Source organism: Eurosta solidaginis, chromosome 1 (genome assembly GCF_040869045.1).
Source record: "Eurosta solidaginis isolate ZX-2024a chromosome 1, ASM4086904v1, whole genome shotgun sequence".
NCBI classification, from domain to species: Eukaryota; Metazoa; Arthropoda; class Insecta; order Diptera; family Tephritidae; genus Eurosta; species Eurosta solidaginis.
The window spans coordinates 117,594,768-117,615,613 of NC_090319.1; the positions used below are offsets into that span (position 1 = coordinate 117,594,768).

Here is a 20,846-nt window from a genome sequence, read left to right on the forward strand (position 1 = left end):
AAGCCCTGGTATTTAAGGAAAATGCTCTAGGAGTCTTCTTAGACATTGCCGGGGCTTTCAATAATGTTTCTAAATGGGCGATTATGGATGGCCTTAATTACATTAAAGTACATCCAGCCTTAACCAGATGGATCGGCTGCATTCAAATTGCAGGAAGATTACATCACAATGGGGATTGTACGAGGCCACGAAATCAGTGGACAGGGCACGTCGCTGGGAGGGGTGCTATCTCTTCTGCTGTGGACGCTGGTCATCAACCATCTGCTCAGAATATTCGATGAGGGACCTGTAAAACTTACGGCTTACGCAGATGACGTTGCAACTGTCATAAGTTGAAAGTGCCTTCCAACGATTAGCTCTTTGATGGATCGGGCACTTCGGGATATTCATACCTGGGCATATAATGTCGGGTTGACAGCCAACGCGGAGAAGACGGCAGTCCACAACGATGGGACATCCTCAAAAACATGTACCGAGCTCTCTTCCCAGTCTTTCAGACACTAGGTGGTTGGCTATAATTGGGGCACAAGCACTAAACGCATTACTTAAGCTATATTTTACTGCACAAGCATACGGGGATATTACCGGCATAAGCAGAATTTCACTAAATTCGTTACAATTGGTGCCAGAAGAGGAATTGTTGAATAAACTCCGAAGATTTTGGGTACAACAAGGACATGGCAAAGTGGAGTGAATAGAAGATCCCGCAACTGAAGAAGGAGTTGGAGAGCCGTGGATTGAACACAACCGGCAATAAACTCGAACTTCAGGCACGACTACGAGAGGCAATGGAATTAGAAGCAATTAACGTGGAAGAGTATGTCTTTCATCTTGATGGCGAGGAGACAACAAAATTGGAGGAGAAAAATGAAACACCGCAGACAGTGGCGAACACAGACCTGAACATGATATTGGCTGCAATATCGGCACAAATGTCAGAAATGTCATCACAAATATCCACAAATATGTCAGCACAGCTCGAAGTACAAAAGACAAATATAACATCGCAACAGGAATCACAGGAGACACGTATAACATCCAAGATGGAAACACAACTGGAATCGCAGGAGATACGCATTAAATCGAAGATTGAAGCACAAGAAACGTGTATTTCAGAAATGTCGACACAGATTATATCAAAGATGGAAACACAACTGAAAGAACAAGAGACACGCATAACAATACAACTTGAAGCGCAAGAGGCGCGTATATCAACAAAACTCGAAGCGCGTATGGACGAGAAAATAACGCAGTTTGAGGAAAAAATGAGGCCGAGGTGGATGCTTTGAGAGGTCGTATACAGGAGTTGCTACTAAATCGCCCAGCTGTTTCAGCAAGCAATACGAAGGTAAAAACTCCATCCGTTGATTTAGCTTACCAGACGGAAGCAGTGAACTACTGGAGTGCTGAAGATAAAGTTGCTACACTGTTCGTGGCATTGAAAGGGCCTGCAGCTGAAATCTTACAGACAATTCCAGAGTACGAACGGAACAGCTATGAAACATTGATGAGCGCTCTAGAGAGGCGATACGGACGCGAACACAGATATACCAAATATAGTTGCAAAACCGCTACCAAAAAGCTAATTAGACTTTGCAAGAGTTTGCTTCGGATGTTGAAGGGTTGGCTCATTTGGCAAATGCGGAAGCACCCGTGGAATACACCGAGAGGGTAAAAATCTAGAGTTTTATAAATGGCATACGGGTCGTGGAAAGGAAGCGAGCTGCATACGCAAACCCAGAACATTTGCTGAAACGGTATCCCATGCACTGACTCAGGAAACCGTGTCACTTATGAGTAAGCCCGCATAAAAAGTTCATCGCGTGGAAGTGGAAAGGCCAGACTGGGTAGCTGAAACGGTATCCCATGCACTGACTCAGGAAACCGTGTCACTTATGAGTAAGCCCGCATAAAAAGTTCATCGCGTGGAAGTGGAAAGGCCAGACTGGGTAGCTGAAACGGTATCCCATGCACTGACTCAGGAAACCGTGTCACTTATGAGTAAGCCCGCATAAAAAGCTCATCGCGTGGAAGTGGAAAGGCCAGACTGGGTAGACAAAATTTTAGAAGCAATAAAAGGAACGCAGCAGAAAAACGATGGTGCCGTCAAATGCTTTAAGTGTGGAAAGCCAGGCCACATTGCATGTTATTTAAGTACTAACCCTATAAAGCAAGACGATGCGATATAAGAATATGGATGTGCCACTTAATTTCGGCTACGAGAGAGGCTACTACAGTAAACGAGTGCTGTTGGAAGAGAGTCAGCAAATACCACCAAAATCAGAAGCAGTCATCTAGGCAAAGGTTGATGGAGATTGTGGGACAAACAAATTGTGGGTTGTCGAAGCAGCAAACAAGTCAACATCGAACGTACTTCTAGGAAAAACCCTGGCTATGGCAAAACAAGATGGACGTATTCCGGTAAGGGTACTCAATGGGTTCAAGTTATCACTCAAACTGACGAAAGGAGCTATTTTGGGAAGATGCCAATAGGCTGAGTTGTTATTAACTGTGAACAGCTCCAGGAACACGTTTCAACTAGTAATACTGATCTTTAAAAATGATGTTGCGGCATGGACGGAGGGGCTAGAGGAAGCCTATCAGAGTAAGGCAAAACAACTGCTCCTAAAGTACGCGAACATATTTTACTAAGATGGCTCCAAACTAGGCCGCACCAACGTAGTGAAACACCAAATTGACACTGGAGATTCGAGGCCGATCCTTAAAGCTCCTCGTGATGTTCCACTGGCGAAACGGGAAGGTGTGAGTAAAATCGTACAAGAAATGAGCGACAGCGGCCTCATCGAGCCATCAGCAAGTCCATGGAGCTCACCGATGTTACTTGTGAAGAAGAAGGATGGAAAAGCGAGGTTTTGCGTGGACTACCGCAAGTTGAAAGACGTTACGAAAAAGGATAGCTACCCATTGCCAACAATTGACGATACTCTGGACTCGCTATCTAGTACGAAATGGATTTCCACACTGGACTTGAAAAGCCGCTACTGGCAAAGAGAAACAGCCTTCATTGTCGGTGATGGTCTTTCGCAATTTACAGTGATGCCTTTTGGACTTTGTAATGCACCAGCTACTTTCGGGAGACTCATGGATCAGGTATTGAAAAGACTAAATTGGAAAACATGCTTGGTGTACCTGGACGACATCATCGTATTGGGCAAGAACTTTGGTGAAGATCTTAAGAACTTGGAGGAAGTTTTCCTGAGAATAGCTGGCGTTGGTCTGAAACTAAGTCCAAAAGAGTGTTCGCTGTTTGAAAAGGAAGTAAATTATTTGGGTCATGAGGTAACGACAGAGGGCATCTGCACTGCGAATGAAAAGATGGAAGCTGTAACGGATTGGCCAAGACCACAGATCTGGCATGAATTAAGAAGTTTCCTTGGGCTGTGCACATATTACCGCTGGTTTGTACCAAACTTTGCCAGCGTAGCATATAGCCTCTACGAGCTTACAAGAAAAAATAAAGCTTTTGAATGGAAGAAGAAGCAAGAAGTGGCTTTCCAAACATAGAAAGAGCGTTTGTGCACTGCCCCAATGTTGTCATATTCGATTCCAGGAGCAACGTTTATTCTAGATACAGATGCGAGCGGATATGCTATAGGAGGCGTTTTATCACAACTGGTCGATGGACAGGAGAAGGTGTTGCATATTACAGCCGTTCAGTTGGAAAACCAGAGAGGAACTATTGCGTTACACGGAGAGAGCATTGGTAGAGTGCATTAAACATTTTCACAAGTACCTCTACGGGCTGCGATTCCGTTTCAGGACAGATCACGCAGCATTAAAATGGCTCTTGCAGTTCCGTAATCCAGAAGGACAATTGGCACGGTGGATCGAGCGACAGCAAAGCTCTTTTCCATTGAGCATCGGGGTACTACCATGGAAATGCTGATGCCATGTCACGAAAACCATGTAGTTTGGAATGCAAGCACTGTTCAAAGGTGGCGGCTAAAGAAGACATTATAGATGTCCGGCTAATTGCTATAACATGTACAGATGAAAGAGACAAGGAACAACTAAGGAAGTGTCAGCTAGAAGATACAGATCTGTCACATGTTATGCAAGGGATCGAACGAAACGAAAGAGCAAATAGAGAGTAGATGTCAGCAGAGAGTCCCATTGCGAAGTCATATTGGGCACAGTGGAACAGTTTAGAGTTGATATCCGGTTGCTTGCATCGAGTATGGGAGTGTAAAGATGGTCAATGTAAGAGGATCCTGATAGTTGTTCCCAGGAAAATGATTCCCGAACTTCTCAACGAGCTACATAATGGTCCAAGTGGAGGTCATCTGGGAATCACGTCGACGCTCGAGAAGATTAAGCAGAGATACTATTGGGTTGGTTGCCGTCAGTCGGTCAATGAGTGGATTGCCAACTGCGAGGTTTGCAGCAGAGCGAAGGGGCCCAAAACCCGAATTCATGGTCAGATGAAGCAATATAACTCAGGTGCGCGATTTGAAAGGATCGCTGTGGATGTCGCAGGCCCATTTCCTACTAGCAACTGCGCAAAACAAATATGTACTGGTGGTTATGGATTATTTCAGCATATGGCCAGAGGTATACCCAATTCCAAATCATGAAGCGAACACAGTAGCAGAAATGTTCATATACAATTGGGTTGCAAGGTATGGTGTACCAATGGAGTTACATTCTGACCAAGGCAGGAATTTCGAATCAGCTGTGTTCAAAGAAATATGTAAAACATTGGGCATTCGAAAAACACGGACAACTGCATTCCATCCTCAGTCCGATGGTAATGTTCGAACGATTCAATAGAACATTGGAGGAGCACTTAAGGAAAGTAGTGGGCAAGTTCCATAAAGAGTGGGATACACCCATACCATTATTCTTGATGGCTTACTGATCGGCAGTGCATGAGACAACGGGCCAAACTCCCGCAAAAGTAATTTTTGGCAATGACCTTCGACTGCCAGCTGATTTGGAGTTTGGGACAAATGCCGATGCGGAGAGAAATGCCAAGAAATCCACTGGTGTCTTGGAGGAAGAGCTGAGGGAAACACATGATCTTATAAGACAACGAACTAAGATTATGAGTGACAAGATGAAAGCCAGATACGATAAAGCAGTTAATTCGGAAGGTTTTCTGGAAGGAGATTTGGTGCTGTTATACAACCCACAACGAAAATAACGGATCAACGATGTAGTTTACCGCATACAAACCATTGGCAAACCACGAAACAAAATGAAAGTTGAAAGGCTGGCAGCGTCAAAGATGACTTGATATGGAAATTCCTAATTTTTGCGCTTTCTCGAGGGATTTATCTCAAATTTGAGCTGGCAACAATCACAGATAAATCCCTCGCGCCAGCTGAAGCGGGTGCCAGAACAAAAAAACTGCCAGCTAAAACGAAAAACGGGCCAAAAATTTCGGTAAACTTTAGTTTGACCTACAACTGTAGAACAGCGTTCAAAAATTATGGGAAAAAGGATAAAAATACTTGTTTTAGTGTAGATATTCGCAAACGTCAAGCTGTATAGTTGATTTGTATCTGTGCTCTTGTCTTTTTTGATAAATAAATTATCTAATGTTGTTAAAGATAGTTTTATTGTTGGCATAAGTAGTGAAGTGAATTCATTGAGTGTGCTAATTAAAGAAATTAAATTAATCTCAGTTGTTTTAGTTAAATATTTAATATCAAAACTAATTTTTCATTAATTTGCATATACACACACTTATTCACTTACAGTTGAATTGCCGAATGTTTTTGCATTGTGTTGTTGCTGTTGTTAGGCATCAGTTTTAATTTTTATACTCAGTTGAGCAGAGCTCACAGAGTATATTAAGTTTGATTGGATAACGGTTGGTTGTACATATATAAAGGAATCGAGATAGATATAGACTTCCATATATCAAAATAATCAGGATCGAAAAAAAATTTGATTGAGCCATGTCCGTCCGTCCGTCCGTCCGTCCGTCCGTCCGTCCGTCCGTCCGTCCGTCCGTCCGTCCGTCCGTCCGTTAACACGATAACTTGAGTAAATTTTGAGGTATCTTGATGAAATTTGGTATGTAGGTTCCTGAGCACTCATCTCAGATCGCTATTTAAAATGAACGATATCGGACTATAACCACGCCCACTTTTTCGATATCGAAAATTTCGAAAAACCGAAAAAGTGCGATAACTCATTACAAAAGACAGATAAAGTGACGAAACTTGGTAGATGGGTTGACGTTATGAAGCAGAATAGAAAGTTAGTAAGATTTTGGACAATGGGCGTGGCACCGCCCACTTTTACAAGAAGGTAATTTAAAAGTTTTGCAAGCTGTAATTTGGCAGTCGTTGAAGATATCATGATGAAATTTGGCAGGAACGTTACTACTATTACTCTATATGTGCCAAATAAAAATTAGCAAAATTGGATGAAGAACACGCCCACTTTTTAAAAAAAAAATTTTTTAAATTCATATTTTAACAAAAAATTTAATATCTTTACTGCATATAAGTAAATTAAGTCAAAATTCAACTCCAGTAATGATATGATGCAACAAAATACAAAAATAAAAGAAAATTTCAAAATGGGCGTGGCTCCGCCCATTTTCATTTAGTTTGTCTAGAATACTTTTATTGCCATAAGTCGAACAAAAATTTACCAATCCTTCTCAAATTTGGTAGGTGCATAGATTCTATGACGGTAACTGTTCTCTGTGAAAATGGGCGAAATCGGTGGAAGCCACGCCCAGTTTTTATACACAGTCCACCGTCTGTCCTTCCGCTCGGCCATTAACACAATAACTTGAGCAAAATCCGATATATCTTTACTAGACTTAGCCCACGTACTTACCTGAGCTCACTTTTTCTTGGTATAAAAAATGGGCGAAATCTGACCATAACCACGCCCACTTTATCGATATCGAAAATTACGAAAAATGAAAAAAATGCCATAATTCTATACCAAATACGAAAAAAGTGATGAAACATGGTAACTGGATTGGTTTATTGACGCAAAATATAACTTTGGAAAAAACTTTGTAAAATGGGTGTGACACCTACCATATTAAGTAGAAGAAAATGAAAAAGTTCTACAAGGTGAAATCAACAGCCCTTGGAATCTTGGCAGGAATACTGTTAGTGGTATTGCATATATAAATAAATTAGCAGTACCCGACAGATGATTTTCTGGATCACCTGGTCCACATTTTGGTCGATATCGCGAGAACGCCTTCACATATACATCTAAGGGCCACTCGCTTTTAAAACCCTCATTAATACCTTTAATTTGATATCCATATCGTACAAAAACATACCAGAGTCACCCCTGTCCCACCCTAATGGCGATATCTCGAAAAGGCATCCACCTATAGACCTAATGCCCCCTCCCTCTTAAAATGCTCAGTAACACCTTTCGTTTGATACCCATATCGTACAAATATTCTAGAGTCACCCCTGTCCCACCCTAATGGCGATATCTCGAAAAGGCGTCCACCTATAGACCTAATGCCCACTCCCTCTTAAAATGCTCAGTAACACCTTTCGTTTGATACCCATATCGTACAAACATTCTAGAGTCACACCTGGCCCACCCTAATGGCGATATCTCGAAAAGGCGTCCACCTATAGACCTAATGCCCACTCCCTCTTAAAATGCTCAGTAACACCTTTCGTTTGATACCCATATCGTACAAACATTCTAGAGTCACACCTGGCCCACCCTAATGGCGATATCTCGAAAAGGCGTCCACCTATAGAACTAAGGATTACTCCCTTTTAAAATACTCATTACCACCTTTCATTTGATACCCATATCGTACAAACACATTCTAGAGTCACCCTGGCCCACCCTAATGGCGATATCTCGAAAAGGCGTCCACCTATAGACCTAATGCCCACTCCCTCTGAAAATGCTCAGTAACACCTTTCGTTTGATACCCATACCGTACAAACATTCTAGAGTCACCCTTGGTCCAGCTTTATGGCGATATCTCGAAAAGGCGTCCACCTATAGAACTAAGGATTACTCCCTTTTAAAATACTCATTACCACCTTTCATTTGATACCCATGTCGTACAAACACATTCTAGAGTCTCCCTGGCCCACCCTAATGGCGATATCTCCAAAAGGCGTCCACCTATAGACCTAATGCCCACTCCCTCTTAAAATGCTCAGTAACACCTTTCGTTTGATACCCATATCGTACAAACATTCTAGAGTCACCCTTGGTCCACCTTTATGGCGATATCTCGAAAAGGCGTCCACCTATAGAACTAAGGATTACTCCCTTTTAAAATACTCCTTACCACCTTTCATTTGATACCCATATCGTACAAACACATTCTAGAGTCACCCCTGGCCCACCCTAATGGCGATATCTTGAAAATGCGTCCACCTATAGACCTAATGCCCACTCCCTCTTAAAATGCTCAGTAACACCTTTCGTTTGATACCCATATCGTACAAACAAATTCTAGAGTCAGCCCTGGTCTACCTTTATGGCGATATCCCTAAATGGCGTTCATCCATAGAACTATGGCCTACTCTCTCTTAAAATAATCTTTAATACCTTTCATTTGATACACATGTTATACAACCACATTCCAGGGTTACCCCAGATTGATTTTCCTTATTTTGTCTCCATAGCTCTCAACTGAGTATGTTATGTTCGGTTACACCCGAACTTAGCCTTCCTTACTTGTTGTATTTGTTATACTCAGCTGAGCAGAGCTCACAGAGTATATTAACTTTGTTCGCATAACGTTAATCCGTAACGGCATAAACTAATCGAGATAGATATAGACTTCTATATATCAAAATGATCTGGGTGAAAAAAGAAATTCATTTAGCCATGTCCGTCCGTCCGTCTGTCCGTCTGTATACGCGATAACTTGAGTAAATTTTGAGGTATCTTGATGAAATTTGGTATGTAGGTTCCTGGGCGCTCATCTCAGATTGCTATTTAAAATGAACGAAATTGGACAACAACCACGCCCACTTTTTCGATATCGAAAATTTCGAAAAACCGAAAAAGCGCGATAATTCATTACCAACGACGGATAAAGTGATAAAACTTGGTAGGTGCGTTGACCTTATGACGCAAAATAGAAAATTAGTAAACTTTTGGACAATGGGCGTGGCACCGCTCACTTTTAAAAGAAGGTAATTTAAAAGTTTTGCAAGCTGTAATTTCGCAGTCGTTGACGATATAATGATGAAGTTTGGCAGGCACGTTACTCCTATTACTATATGTATGCTAAATAAAAATTAGCAAAAGCGTGTTCGTCCCACTTTTAAAAAAAATTTTTTTTAAAGCCAAATTTTAACAAAAAATTTAAAATCTTTACAGTGTATAAGTAAATTATGTCAAAATTCAACTCCAGTAATGATATGGTGCAAAAAATACAAAAATAAAACAAAATTTCAAAATGGGCGTGGCTCCGCACTTTTTCAGTTAATTCGTCTAGAATACTTTTAAGGCCATAAGTCGAACAAAAATTTACCAATACTTGTGAAATTTGGTAGATGCATAGATTCTATGACGATAACTGTTTTCTGTGAAAATGGACGAAATCGGTTGAAGCCACGCCCAGTTTTTATACACAGTCGACCATCTAAACTTAGTTCACGTACTTATCTGAAGTCACTTTATCTTGATATAAAATATAGCCGAAATCCGACTATCACCACGCCCACTTTTCCGATACCGAAAATTACGAAAAATGAAAAAATTCCATAATTCTGTACCAAATATGAAAAAAGAGATGAAACATGGTATTTGGATTTGTTTATTGACGCAAAATATAACTTTAGAAAAAACTTTGTAAAATGGGTGTGACACCTACCATATTAAGTAGAAGAAAATGAAAAAGTTCTGCAGGGCGGAATCAAATGCTTCCAAGGGCTTGGCAGGAATACTGTTCGTGGTATGACATATATAAATAAATTAGCGGTGCGCGACAGCAGATGTTCTGGGCCACTGTCCAAGAAATTCATCCAGTATGAAAACTTTTTTAAGTCTTTCAAATATCTGAATGACTTAACTAACGTAAACATTCCACATAGAAATTGTAATGCTTCCTCTAGTGTTCCGACACTCAATGCCGTTGCTGAAGCTCCTCCACCCGTAGTTACATCACACCCAACTATCGAATTAATAAATCTGGCATCCCCAAGTCCCTTAGCAGCTCAGCCATCTTCATCCAAGGTTTCTTTAACAAAACCTAAAAAATATTCTACAAAAAATAATCAGGATCCACAAAACCCTTCTATGGAATCCGAACCGCCGTCTAACAATCTTATTGTTGTCCCTATTAAAATATCTGTTTTTGTGTCAAGATTTGATAAAGACACCACAGAAGAGGACCTAAAGTCGTAAATCATCGCTAAGCTTAAATTTGAAAACGTGACAGTTCGAAAATTCAATTTCCTAGAGATATTTCGTCTTTTAGGATTGGTGTATCCGCACAACATTTTGATACTATATTAAATAATTCTTTGTGGCCGCCCGGTTCTACAGAATTCAAATGCATTAGAATCATGCTCTGAATGGGTTGTGTTTATATCGCCGTTTGCTATATCCCACCATCTTCTGATCCTTCGGTGTATATGGATCATATTTCCCTGCTCAAAATTGCTAATTCAATGCTGAAGCCCATTGATTCGATGATAGTCCTGGGTGACTTTAATCTCCTGCATATATTATGGACCATATCTGTTGAAAGAAATTCTCCGAGTAGCATTGCTACTAAATACGACTCTAGTTTCAGATTTGAAATTGCGAAGGCTAATTTTAGTAAACTTAATCAAACTTTATCTACAGTGGCTAGGCCCAAATATGGTGTAGATATTGACAAGAATGTTTCTGACTTTTATACCACCATTTACGGTATTTTGGAAAAACACGTACCTAAGCGAAAACGTGTGTCTACCGAACCAGTCCAAATATGGTTCACTAAAGAGCTGAGGTATTTAAAAAACAGAAAATCGCGCTTCTTCAAATTATTCAAAAGGTCGGGCTCTCACTCCGACACTCTATTTTGCGTCATAAATATTTTGAATTAAACAAAATGTGCTATAATGCGTACATCTGTAAGATGAAAAGGAAAATAACTTGCAACCCGAAAGCCTTCTATGATTTCGTGAACTCTAAACGTAGGGTAAAGGGGTTTCCCTCTGCTTTAAAATACCAGGGTGATTTGTCTAGCGACGATCAAGATATTGCTAACTTCTTTGCACAATTTTTCAAGTCCAACTATTCCACTGAATTTAATACTTTTTCAAATGAATATCCATTTCAACTTAACTCACTTAACACAATTAATATTCCAGAAATATCTCCAGATGAAGTTTTTTCATATTTACCGTCTTTGCAAGAATCTTACAAGTACGGTCCTGATTTAATTCCCACTTGTTTTCTTAAAAAATGCGCTGAACACATTTATCAGCCTCTAACTGATTTATTCAATATGTCCCTAAAACGTGGAGTCTTTCCTTCTGTTTGGAAGGAATCTTTTCTTATACCCCTTCACAAAAGTGGTAGTATGTCGTGTGTAGAGAACTATCGAGGCTCAGCAAAGTTGTCGGCCATCCCAAAGTTGTTTGAAGCTATCGTTACCAATCAGCTAACATTTTCCATTTCTACTTTGATTGCAGAACCGCAACACGGATTCTGTAAAGGCAAATCTACCATTACTAATCTACTTGAATTCACAACTCATGTTTCTAAGGGATTTAGAGACAATCTTCACACAGATGTTATTTATACTGATTTCAGTAAAGCATTTGACAAAATATCTCACTCCCTACTTATCTACAAGCTGGATCGGCTTGGCTCTCAACCTGTTCTCACCCAGTGGATCTCGTCGTATCTCTGCGGTCGAACGCAAAAACTTATTTTTAAAAATACTTTTTCAAATGTCATCGATGTTCCCTCTGGCGTCCCACAAGGCAGCCACCTTGGTCCGATTCTGTTCTTGCTATTTATTGATGATATCTGTACTATTATAAAATATTCCAAAATCTTAATATATGCTGATGATGTAAAACTTTTTAGCGTCTATCGAAGAACGTCCCTTGCTTCAAGCGTATTTAAACTGCCTAGTTACTTGGTGCAACGTAAATTCAATGCCGCTGAACCTCAATAAATGAAAATTCGTGTACCTATCTCGAAGATCTTTGCCAGCAGCCTCTTACGTAATTAATAATTTTTTCATCTATCAGTAAACTAATTTGAGGACTTGGGAGTCACGATAGATGCTAAATTTAGTTTCAACCTTCATATTAATGCTACTGTCAATAAGGCTAGAGGTGTTCTTTCATTCGTGAAACGGTGGTCCAAAGAATTTAGTGACCCTTATATAACTAAAGCTCTTTTCATCACTTTAGTTAGACCGATACTAGAATACGGATCAATAATCTGGAATCCACAATATCGAGTTCATGCAGATAGACTTGAATCAATACAAAAGCAATTTTTACTTTTCTCTTTAAGGAATTTTCAGTGGGACTCTGCGTATAATCTTCCACCTTATACTAGTCGGTTGAAGCTTATCAATCTTCCAACTCTTGCAAGTCGTAGAGAAATACTAGGCGCTATATTTATGGCTAAACTCCTGAATGGACTGATTTCTAGTCCAATTCTTTTGAACGAAGTAAACTTTAACGTCCCATAACGGGTATCAAGATTTTACAAACCTCTTCTTTTGAGGCAGTGTAGAACTAATTTCGAATTAAATGAACCTTTTCGGTGTTTGTGTCATGATTTTAACACTCATTCTAATTCATTTGATATAACGGATTCACTTTTACCATAAAGAAAACTGTCTTATCCTATCTTAACTCTTAATAAAAAGAGGGGGCGGGGCTTTGGAGGGCATTAATCCGTTGGGTATTATTATTATTGTTATTAGATCGAAGGCGGAGGGTAAATAATATTTCCCATTCAGTAGTTATCACTAAAAATAGGTTTTGTAAATATGAAGTCGAAATGCAACCATTTTGATCACAGAACCTGGAAAGTCAGACATGTAGGATATGCCCTATCCATTAAATGATGTTAACTATTATATCATAGGTCCGATTTACTAAAAATTTCAAAAGAATATATGGTTTTCACTGTGAGTTAAATGCGCTACAATATTTGACTAATTAATTTAATCAAAATGTAAATTTTACTTAGATTTGTTTATATTTAACTCTAACTAGTCGTATTATTGTAAAATAAGTTTAAATAGATGGACATTTTACGACTATCATTTTATTAAATGACTTAAAACTATAATCGCCGAAATGTATGTCAAAAATCCCCATATTCAGATCTATTCAATTTTGTTTGGAGTGGCATCATTGACAAAAATGTGCATTTTGACAGCGTTCTCTCGAAACAAAGAGTTGCAAATCCATTCATCTATGGCAGCGTGTAGACTGGAAAATTTGTCTGATCGGGACGATCAAGTAGAAAATTCTAGAAGAAGAAACGTCTAAATAATTGGGCAGAGAGTATAAAAGCAGCACAAGCTGAGTAGTCGGTAGGCAGTTTGATTTTAGGACGCTATTGGTTGTGAAGTTAAGTGTTATTGTGAAGTACTTTCAAAGTAGTCTAATAAAGACCATTTTTGCATTATTGAATATTGGAGTTATTTATTCAACAGTTTAGCGACTCGAGCGTTAGCAGAAGATTTGAAATAAGCGGAATTTCACGCAATTCGTCACAATATTATTATAAACAAGTAAGGAAGGCTAAGTTCGGGTGTAACCAAACACTGCATACTCAACTGAGAGCTTTGGAGACAAAATAAGAGAAAATTACCATGTAGAAAAATGAACTTAGGGTAACCCTGGAATGTGTTTGTATGACATTGGTATCAAATGGAAGGAAATAAAGAGTATTTTAAAAGAGAGTGGACCATAGTTCTACAGGTGGACGCCTTTTCGAAAAATCGCCATAAAGGTGTACCAAGGGTGACTCTAGAATAAGTTTATACGATATAGGTATCAAATGAAAGGTGTTAATGAGTATTTTAAAAGGAAGTGGGCCTTAGTTCTATAGGTGGAACCCTTTTCGAGATATCGCCATAAAGGTGGACAAAGGGTGACTCTAGAATGTGTTTGTACGATATGGGTATCAAATGAAAGGTGTTAGTGAGTATTTTAAAAGGGAGTGGGCCTTAGTTCTATAGGTGTACGCATTGACTCTATAATGCGTTTATTCGATATGGGTATCAAATTAAAGGTGTTAATGAGGGTTTTAAAAGGGAGTGAACCTTAGTTGTATATGTGAAGGCGTTTTCGAGATATCGGACCAGGGTGACCCAGAATATCATCTGTCGGGTACCGCTAATTTATTTATATATGTAATACCACGAACTGTATTCCTGTCATGATTCCAAGGGCTTTGGCTTTCTCCCTGCAGAACTTTTTCATTTTCTTCTACTGAATATGGTAGGTGTCACACCCATTTTACACATTTTTTTTCTAAAGTTATATTTTGCATCAAAAAAACCAATCCAATCACCATGTTTCATCCCTTTTTTCGTATTTGGTATGTAATTAAGGCTTTTTTCACTTTTCGAAATTTACGATATCGAAAAAGTGGGCGTGGTTATAGTCCGATTTCGTTCATTTTAAATAGCGATCTGAGATGAGTGCCCAGGAACGTACATACCAAATTTCATTAAGATACCTCAAAATTTACTCAAGTTATCGTGTTTACGGACGGACGGACATGGCTAAATGAATTTCTTTTTTCGCCTAGATCATTTTGATATACATAGGTCTATATCTATCTCGATTAGTTTATGCCGTTAGAGGGTACCGTTATGCGAACAAGATTAATATACTCTGTGAGCTCTGCTCAGCTGAGTATAAACATTTTGCAGCGAAAAAGGCAAGAAAAGCCACTCTTTGGCATCCGAACCTTCTATACTGAATAATTAAAATTTATAATCATCATTATATTTATCAGAAATGTTCTAAAATGTTACCAAATACATAACTAGAAAAGACTATTTGAAACAATATGTGGCTGTTAAATGAGAATTTTATTTCTGCGTTATACTAGGTTCAAACACACACCAAATTGGCAATTTATACTATTTGGGCAATTTATTACGCAATTTGTCATATAATAAATTGTAATAATAAATTGCCAATTTAAAAAAAAATTGCGTAATAAATTGTTTCAAACTGCAAATGCAACATTGTAAAGTGTGTTTATTGAGTATATTTAAACGTCAGTTACGCATGGCTGAACTATATGGTTGGCTCATCTCATCAGCTGATTTTATGTCTTTCATTTCACTGGAGTAGGGATTGTCAAAAGAAGATGGCAAAATCAAAATGAAACCAAAACATTGAACACATTTTCTTACAACACACAAAAATTTCAAAGTTTTATGTTTTCATTCCATTTCATTCGCCTAATAATGTGCGTGTTCATTTTAACACTCTGAACAAAGGTATGTTCTTGCTGTAGAGATGAGCCAACTAGCTATCAAATTACTATTGTGTAAGCTAAATCGAGTTGTATGAACAGCACTCAATTCAAATCGAAATTTCCTCAATTTATTTTTCTGTTTGAACATAGTATTACAATAAAACAGTATAAATAGTAAATATTCTGTGTTAATTTATATTTTCAGCTCTTAGTCCAAAAATCATTTAGTTGATGTGGCAAACATTTTTTTTGATGTAATGCAAAAATAATGAATGAATGAGACGTCATTAATTATAATTAATCAAATGTATTAGTAGTTTTTTTATAGGGGACACGTAAATTGTTTAGTCCTGGGCCCGGATTTTCTCTCTACGGTCCTGGGTTCCAAAGTAGTGGAAGGAGTACGTTCTGCGGTATACTGTGCTGATGTAGGAATAAACAGATCCTACAAGCTGCCAGATTACTATAGCGTTTTCCAAGCGGAAATATTAGCCGATACCAAAGCAGTAGAAACACTGGAATAGAATAGTTTAAACTGCAACAGTGTTAACTTTTATATTGACAGTCAAGCAGCATTTAAGGCATTAATCTCGCTTAGCATAACATCTAAATGCGTGTTAGAGTATAAGCAATCTCTGGGGAGAATCGGGTCAGGGAAAGGAATACATCTATATTGGGTCCCAGAGCATATGGGAATAGATGGGAATGAAAAAGAATATGAACTATCTAAGAAAGGGCGCATCATTTGAAGCTTGCTCAGTAGATGTCCCAATTAGATTGGACGAGATTAGGAGAAGGCGAGAGGTGCACATGATAGACCAAACGGGAAAGGTATGGGTTCAAGCGCGGGGCTGCAAAGTGTCGAAGATAATGTGTAGGTCTTACAACCTTAGACTAACAAATTTAAAAAGAGAGGACTGTAGAGTTGTGACGGGTATTCTGACTGGACAATTTTCAACAACCCGGGCATCACCATCACATTAAGGGAACGGACATTCCCGGTACATGTCATCAAATCATAAGAAATTCAACGTTTACCAGGGTCGTCATCGAAAAGGGTTTTTGCATTACCCGAGGTCTGTTGTTATTTTTCATTGGGGTGGGATTTGACGTAGCAAGTCCTAGCCAGTGCGCAACCCGCTCCCTACGGGAACTAAATAAATAAATAAATCTAAGGCGTGATAACCTCCGAAGAAATTTTAGGCCGAACTTCTCTTCCAATTTGCGTCGTGCTCCTCTTGGTTTTCTCCCTACAAATTGGTCGGACGGGACCTACATGTTTTATGCCGACTCCGAACGGCATCTGCAAGGCAGATGAGTTTTCACTGAGAGCTTTTCATGGCAGAAATACACCCGGAGCGCTTGCCAAACACTGCCGAGGGGCGACCCCGCTTAGAAAATTTTTCTTCTAATTGAAAAACCTTATTTCTAAAATTTGTTGATGCTGGTTTCCCCGGGGTGTGAACCCAGAACATACGGTGTGGTAGGCGGAGCACGCTACCATCACACCACGGTGGCCGCCCTACGGGAACTAATTTTTTAAATAAAAAATAATATATGGCCCAATTTTCTATAGGCTCATTGGATGAAAATTTCGCTGGAAAAAAAGAGGCTGCTGAAGGTAATTTAATTCATCTCCGGTGAGCTAACAAGCACTATTTTTTCCACAATTTGTGCATTCTCTGGTACGGGGGTATTCCTAATTGCTTTGTTCATTTCACAAGGGCCCTAACCAAATAAATTAAAATTTTACAGAAGGAGCAAAAAACATTTTTACCACAGTTTTTCTAAGCGAGATCGCCCGAGTGCATATCTGCTATGAAAAGCTTCTCAGTGAAATTTCATCTGCCGTGCAGAGGGCGTTCGGAGTCGACATAAAACATGTAGGGGACCTCCCGCCAACGACGCAAATTGGAAGAGAAGCTGTCTTCGAAAGTAAATCACGCCAAGCATTTACATATTTTATAATAGAGGTATTTTCTCTATTCAGAATCCATAAAAAACCTAGAAAGTTTTTCATTTCACGCAACAATAAAATACATCTGTGAAAAACTTTTACGGTTTTTACGTTGCTTACTCAAATCCATATATATCAAATGTATAAAATTCTTGTGTCACGGTGTTAGAGGCATAACTCCTCCGAAACGGCTGACCCAACTCTGATGAAATTTTGTGAGCATATTGGGTAGGTCTGAGAATCGGCCAACGTCTCCCTTTTTTCGCTAGGTTCCTAGGGTCTTAAGATCAAAACGTGGACCCGGGTACCTCTAGAATGTGTTTATACAATATGGATAACAAATGAAAGCTGTTGATGAGTGCTTTAGTAAAGGGTAATTTTCATACCCCTGGGTGATTAGGGTCGCGAGATATAGGCCAAAACGTGGTGCCTGGTACCCCTAGAACTTGTTTATACAATATGGATAACAAATGAAAGCTGGTGATGAGTCCTGTAGCAGAGGGTAATTTTCATACCCCTGGGTGACTAGGGTCTCGAGATATAGACCAAAACGTGGACCAGGGTAACCCTTGCATGTGTTTCTAAAATATGGGTATCAAATGGAAGCTGTCGATGTTAGCTTAAGGGCCGTGTTCTCATCTAGCCTTTAATTTTAGCGCTCACTTTATCCTGCCTATGAATGAATTTTCGTTTGCTCAAGTTCTTTTTAAATTACGTGGCGGAAAAATTTATCTGCAGCTCATCTGCCCTTTAAAATGTATTTTTAGCTTTCAACGTAAATAAAAAAAAAAAGAACGTGTGGCACTCGGGGACTGCCACGGTAAAGCTATTGTATATTATCAACTTATGCAATTATAATATTTATGCAACATTTTGTTTTCTTTGATATTAATTCAAGTTTTGTCTTTGATATTAATTCAAGTTAACCCTTTTAAGCGTGGTGACCTATAAGAAAACAAATTGTTTACTTTTATTGAATAAATGAGAAGTTAATATGTAACTTTCACTTTAACTTTAACTTTAATTTTATTTTTAACTTTAACTTTCACTTTAACCTTAACATTCACTTTAACTTTAACTCTAACTTTATTTTTAACTTTAACTTTAGCTTTAACTTTAACATTCACTTTAACTTTAACTTTAACCTTAACTTTAACTTTAACTTTAACTTCAACTATAAATTTAACTTTAACTTTAACTTTAACTTAACTTTAACCTTAACTTTAACTTTAACTTTCACTTTAACTTTATTTTTAACTTTAACTTTCGCTTTAACTTTAACTTTATGATCCGGGGTGGGCGTGAGCTTAGCACCTGCTAACAAGCCAACCTAATATAAACGCACGCAAGTCATTTTCTGTCAAAAATGTCTCATGCACATACATCTTGTATGAGAGCAACTCAAATTGACTTTGCTGGGTGAAAACCTATCTCGATTTCCAATTTTTGTTCTGCGTGACATTTAGATTTGACGTTTGCACACTTGCTTTACATTATCGCAACGCATGCTTATTTGGGTTAGGGCAAAAAACGCCGGTTGTTTGCGTGCGCTAAAAAAACGCAGTGCAGTTTTATTAGGTTGGCTTGTAAGCGACCATATATGTATACGATAAGCGATAGCACAATGGCTACTTCGTGAAAATCAACGACAGCTCTTTTAGTTTGATTTCGATGGTCGTACGGTGAGGAAGTGTCGCACGCGCGCTTAAAACAGAGTACCAAAGAGTGCCTGTGACACGTATTCACCGTTCAAGCATTGAAATCAAACTACATTGTGAATGATGTCTAAGTGTGATATCTTCTGCATAAACGTCAAAATTCCAAAGTGATTGGATCTCCTGATTTGTAAATGACTATCGCTGTCTCATTCTGTATCTCTTTCTATCACCCGCTGAAGATAGACGCCGCCATATTGAACAGCCTGTCAAAACGCTGAAAAGTAGCCAAATTGAACAGCCTGTCAGGCAGTTGACAGATAAGATAACACACTTTGTCATCATTCACAATGTCAAACTAAATAAATAATTGATTTTGCTTTCGTGCTCGCTACGCGTTCGTGTTTACTAACCCATTCTCAATTTGGTAACCGTGTAAATGTAGTGGTGCCCACCGCTGTTTATGATAGAGATCCAATTTTATGTATTTGGCCTGTTGCTAACACCGAACCTTTACGAACCTTTTCGAGCCTTTTCGGATCTTTTTTGACAAATATCCGTTACGGTTTTTTTGATTTAGTCGCCAAGCCCGCGATAAAATCTAAAATGTAATAAAATAAAGGTGCCAGTGAGATTCGAACCGCCGCACTTTGCGTTTTTCATAGCAGTAAAAAGTAGCGGCGACTTATCAGGTTCAGCCGCAACAACATATTATTTAAATAGGTTTAAATTGAAGCATATCATGTCAAGCTTAAAAGTATGCAGCAAATAAAAGTAGTACACTTTCAATGTGACACTGCCGAATCTTAATCAAATACAAGCTTCAGTTTACAGAGCAAATGGGAAAACGAAAATCGTTAAAGTTGACTTTAAAGTGAGGAATTGTTTACCTGTCCGGTAAGTTAATTGCACTTTATTGGGAGGATGGCCCTACAGTCGGAAAGTTCAGCCTACACAATGAATCTTCTCCTAATGGACTGAGGCTGATTGACTTTGCCGGTGCTCGAAACATGGTCATATCCAGCACGAGGTTCATGCATAAAAAGATACATCAAGCTACATGGCTGTCCCCCGATCGAAATACTGGCAATCAGATCGATCACGTTGTGATAAACGGACGACATGCCTCCAGTGTTTTAGATGTGCGCATGATCCGAGAACCTAAAATCGACACGGACCATAATCTCGTCACAGCCAAAATACGCACCCGTCTCTGCGCGGCTAAAACCAAGGAGCAAAAAACACAAGGAAAGCTATACGTCGAAAGGCTGCAATCGCAACGGACTGCCAATGATTTCGCTACTCGACTCTCATAGCTGCTCTCTAAGAGCACAACTCAGCCTGAAGGCATGCAGGAGCAGTGGGAGGATATCTCCAAAGCACTTCGTACAGCCGCCGAGAAAAAAGTTGATTATCGGTGGCCACGGAAAAACAACTGGTACGATGAAGAATGCCGCGTTGCAACCGAAAGAAAAGACGCTGCCTACAGGGCTACGTTAAAAGCGAGCGTAACAAAAGGGGTGTGTGAACGCTATCACGATTTAAAAAGGCCACCAGGAAAAACGCCCGAACATTTTACCATAAAATTCGGCGACGGACGGAAGGTTTTAAGACCGGGGCAAACTCCTGTAAGAACAAATACTGCGACATTGTAACTGGTGTCCAGGGAATACTTAGATTATATAGGGAACACTTCTCTGCTCTCCTAAATGGAGAAAGCGATTTACCGCACAGGGATGACGAACCCCATTCCTCAATCGATGATGATGGAATAAATGTCCCCCCATCCGATTAGACGAAGTCAGAATAGAAATAATCAGATCGAAAAAAGA

The 20,846-nt window shown here is 39.2% G+C and overlaps 1 pseudogene; it reads left to right on the plus strand.

Annotated features, from left to right (window-relative positions):
- Positions 1–1,043: 1,043 nt before the first annotated feature.
- LOC137237682 (uncharacterized) lies at positions 1,044–20,809 on the plus strand (annotated as a pseudogene).
- Positions 20,810–20,846: the final 37 nt, after the last annotated feature.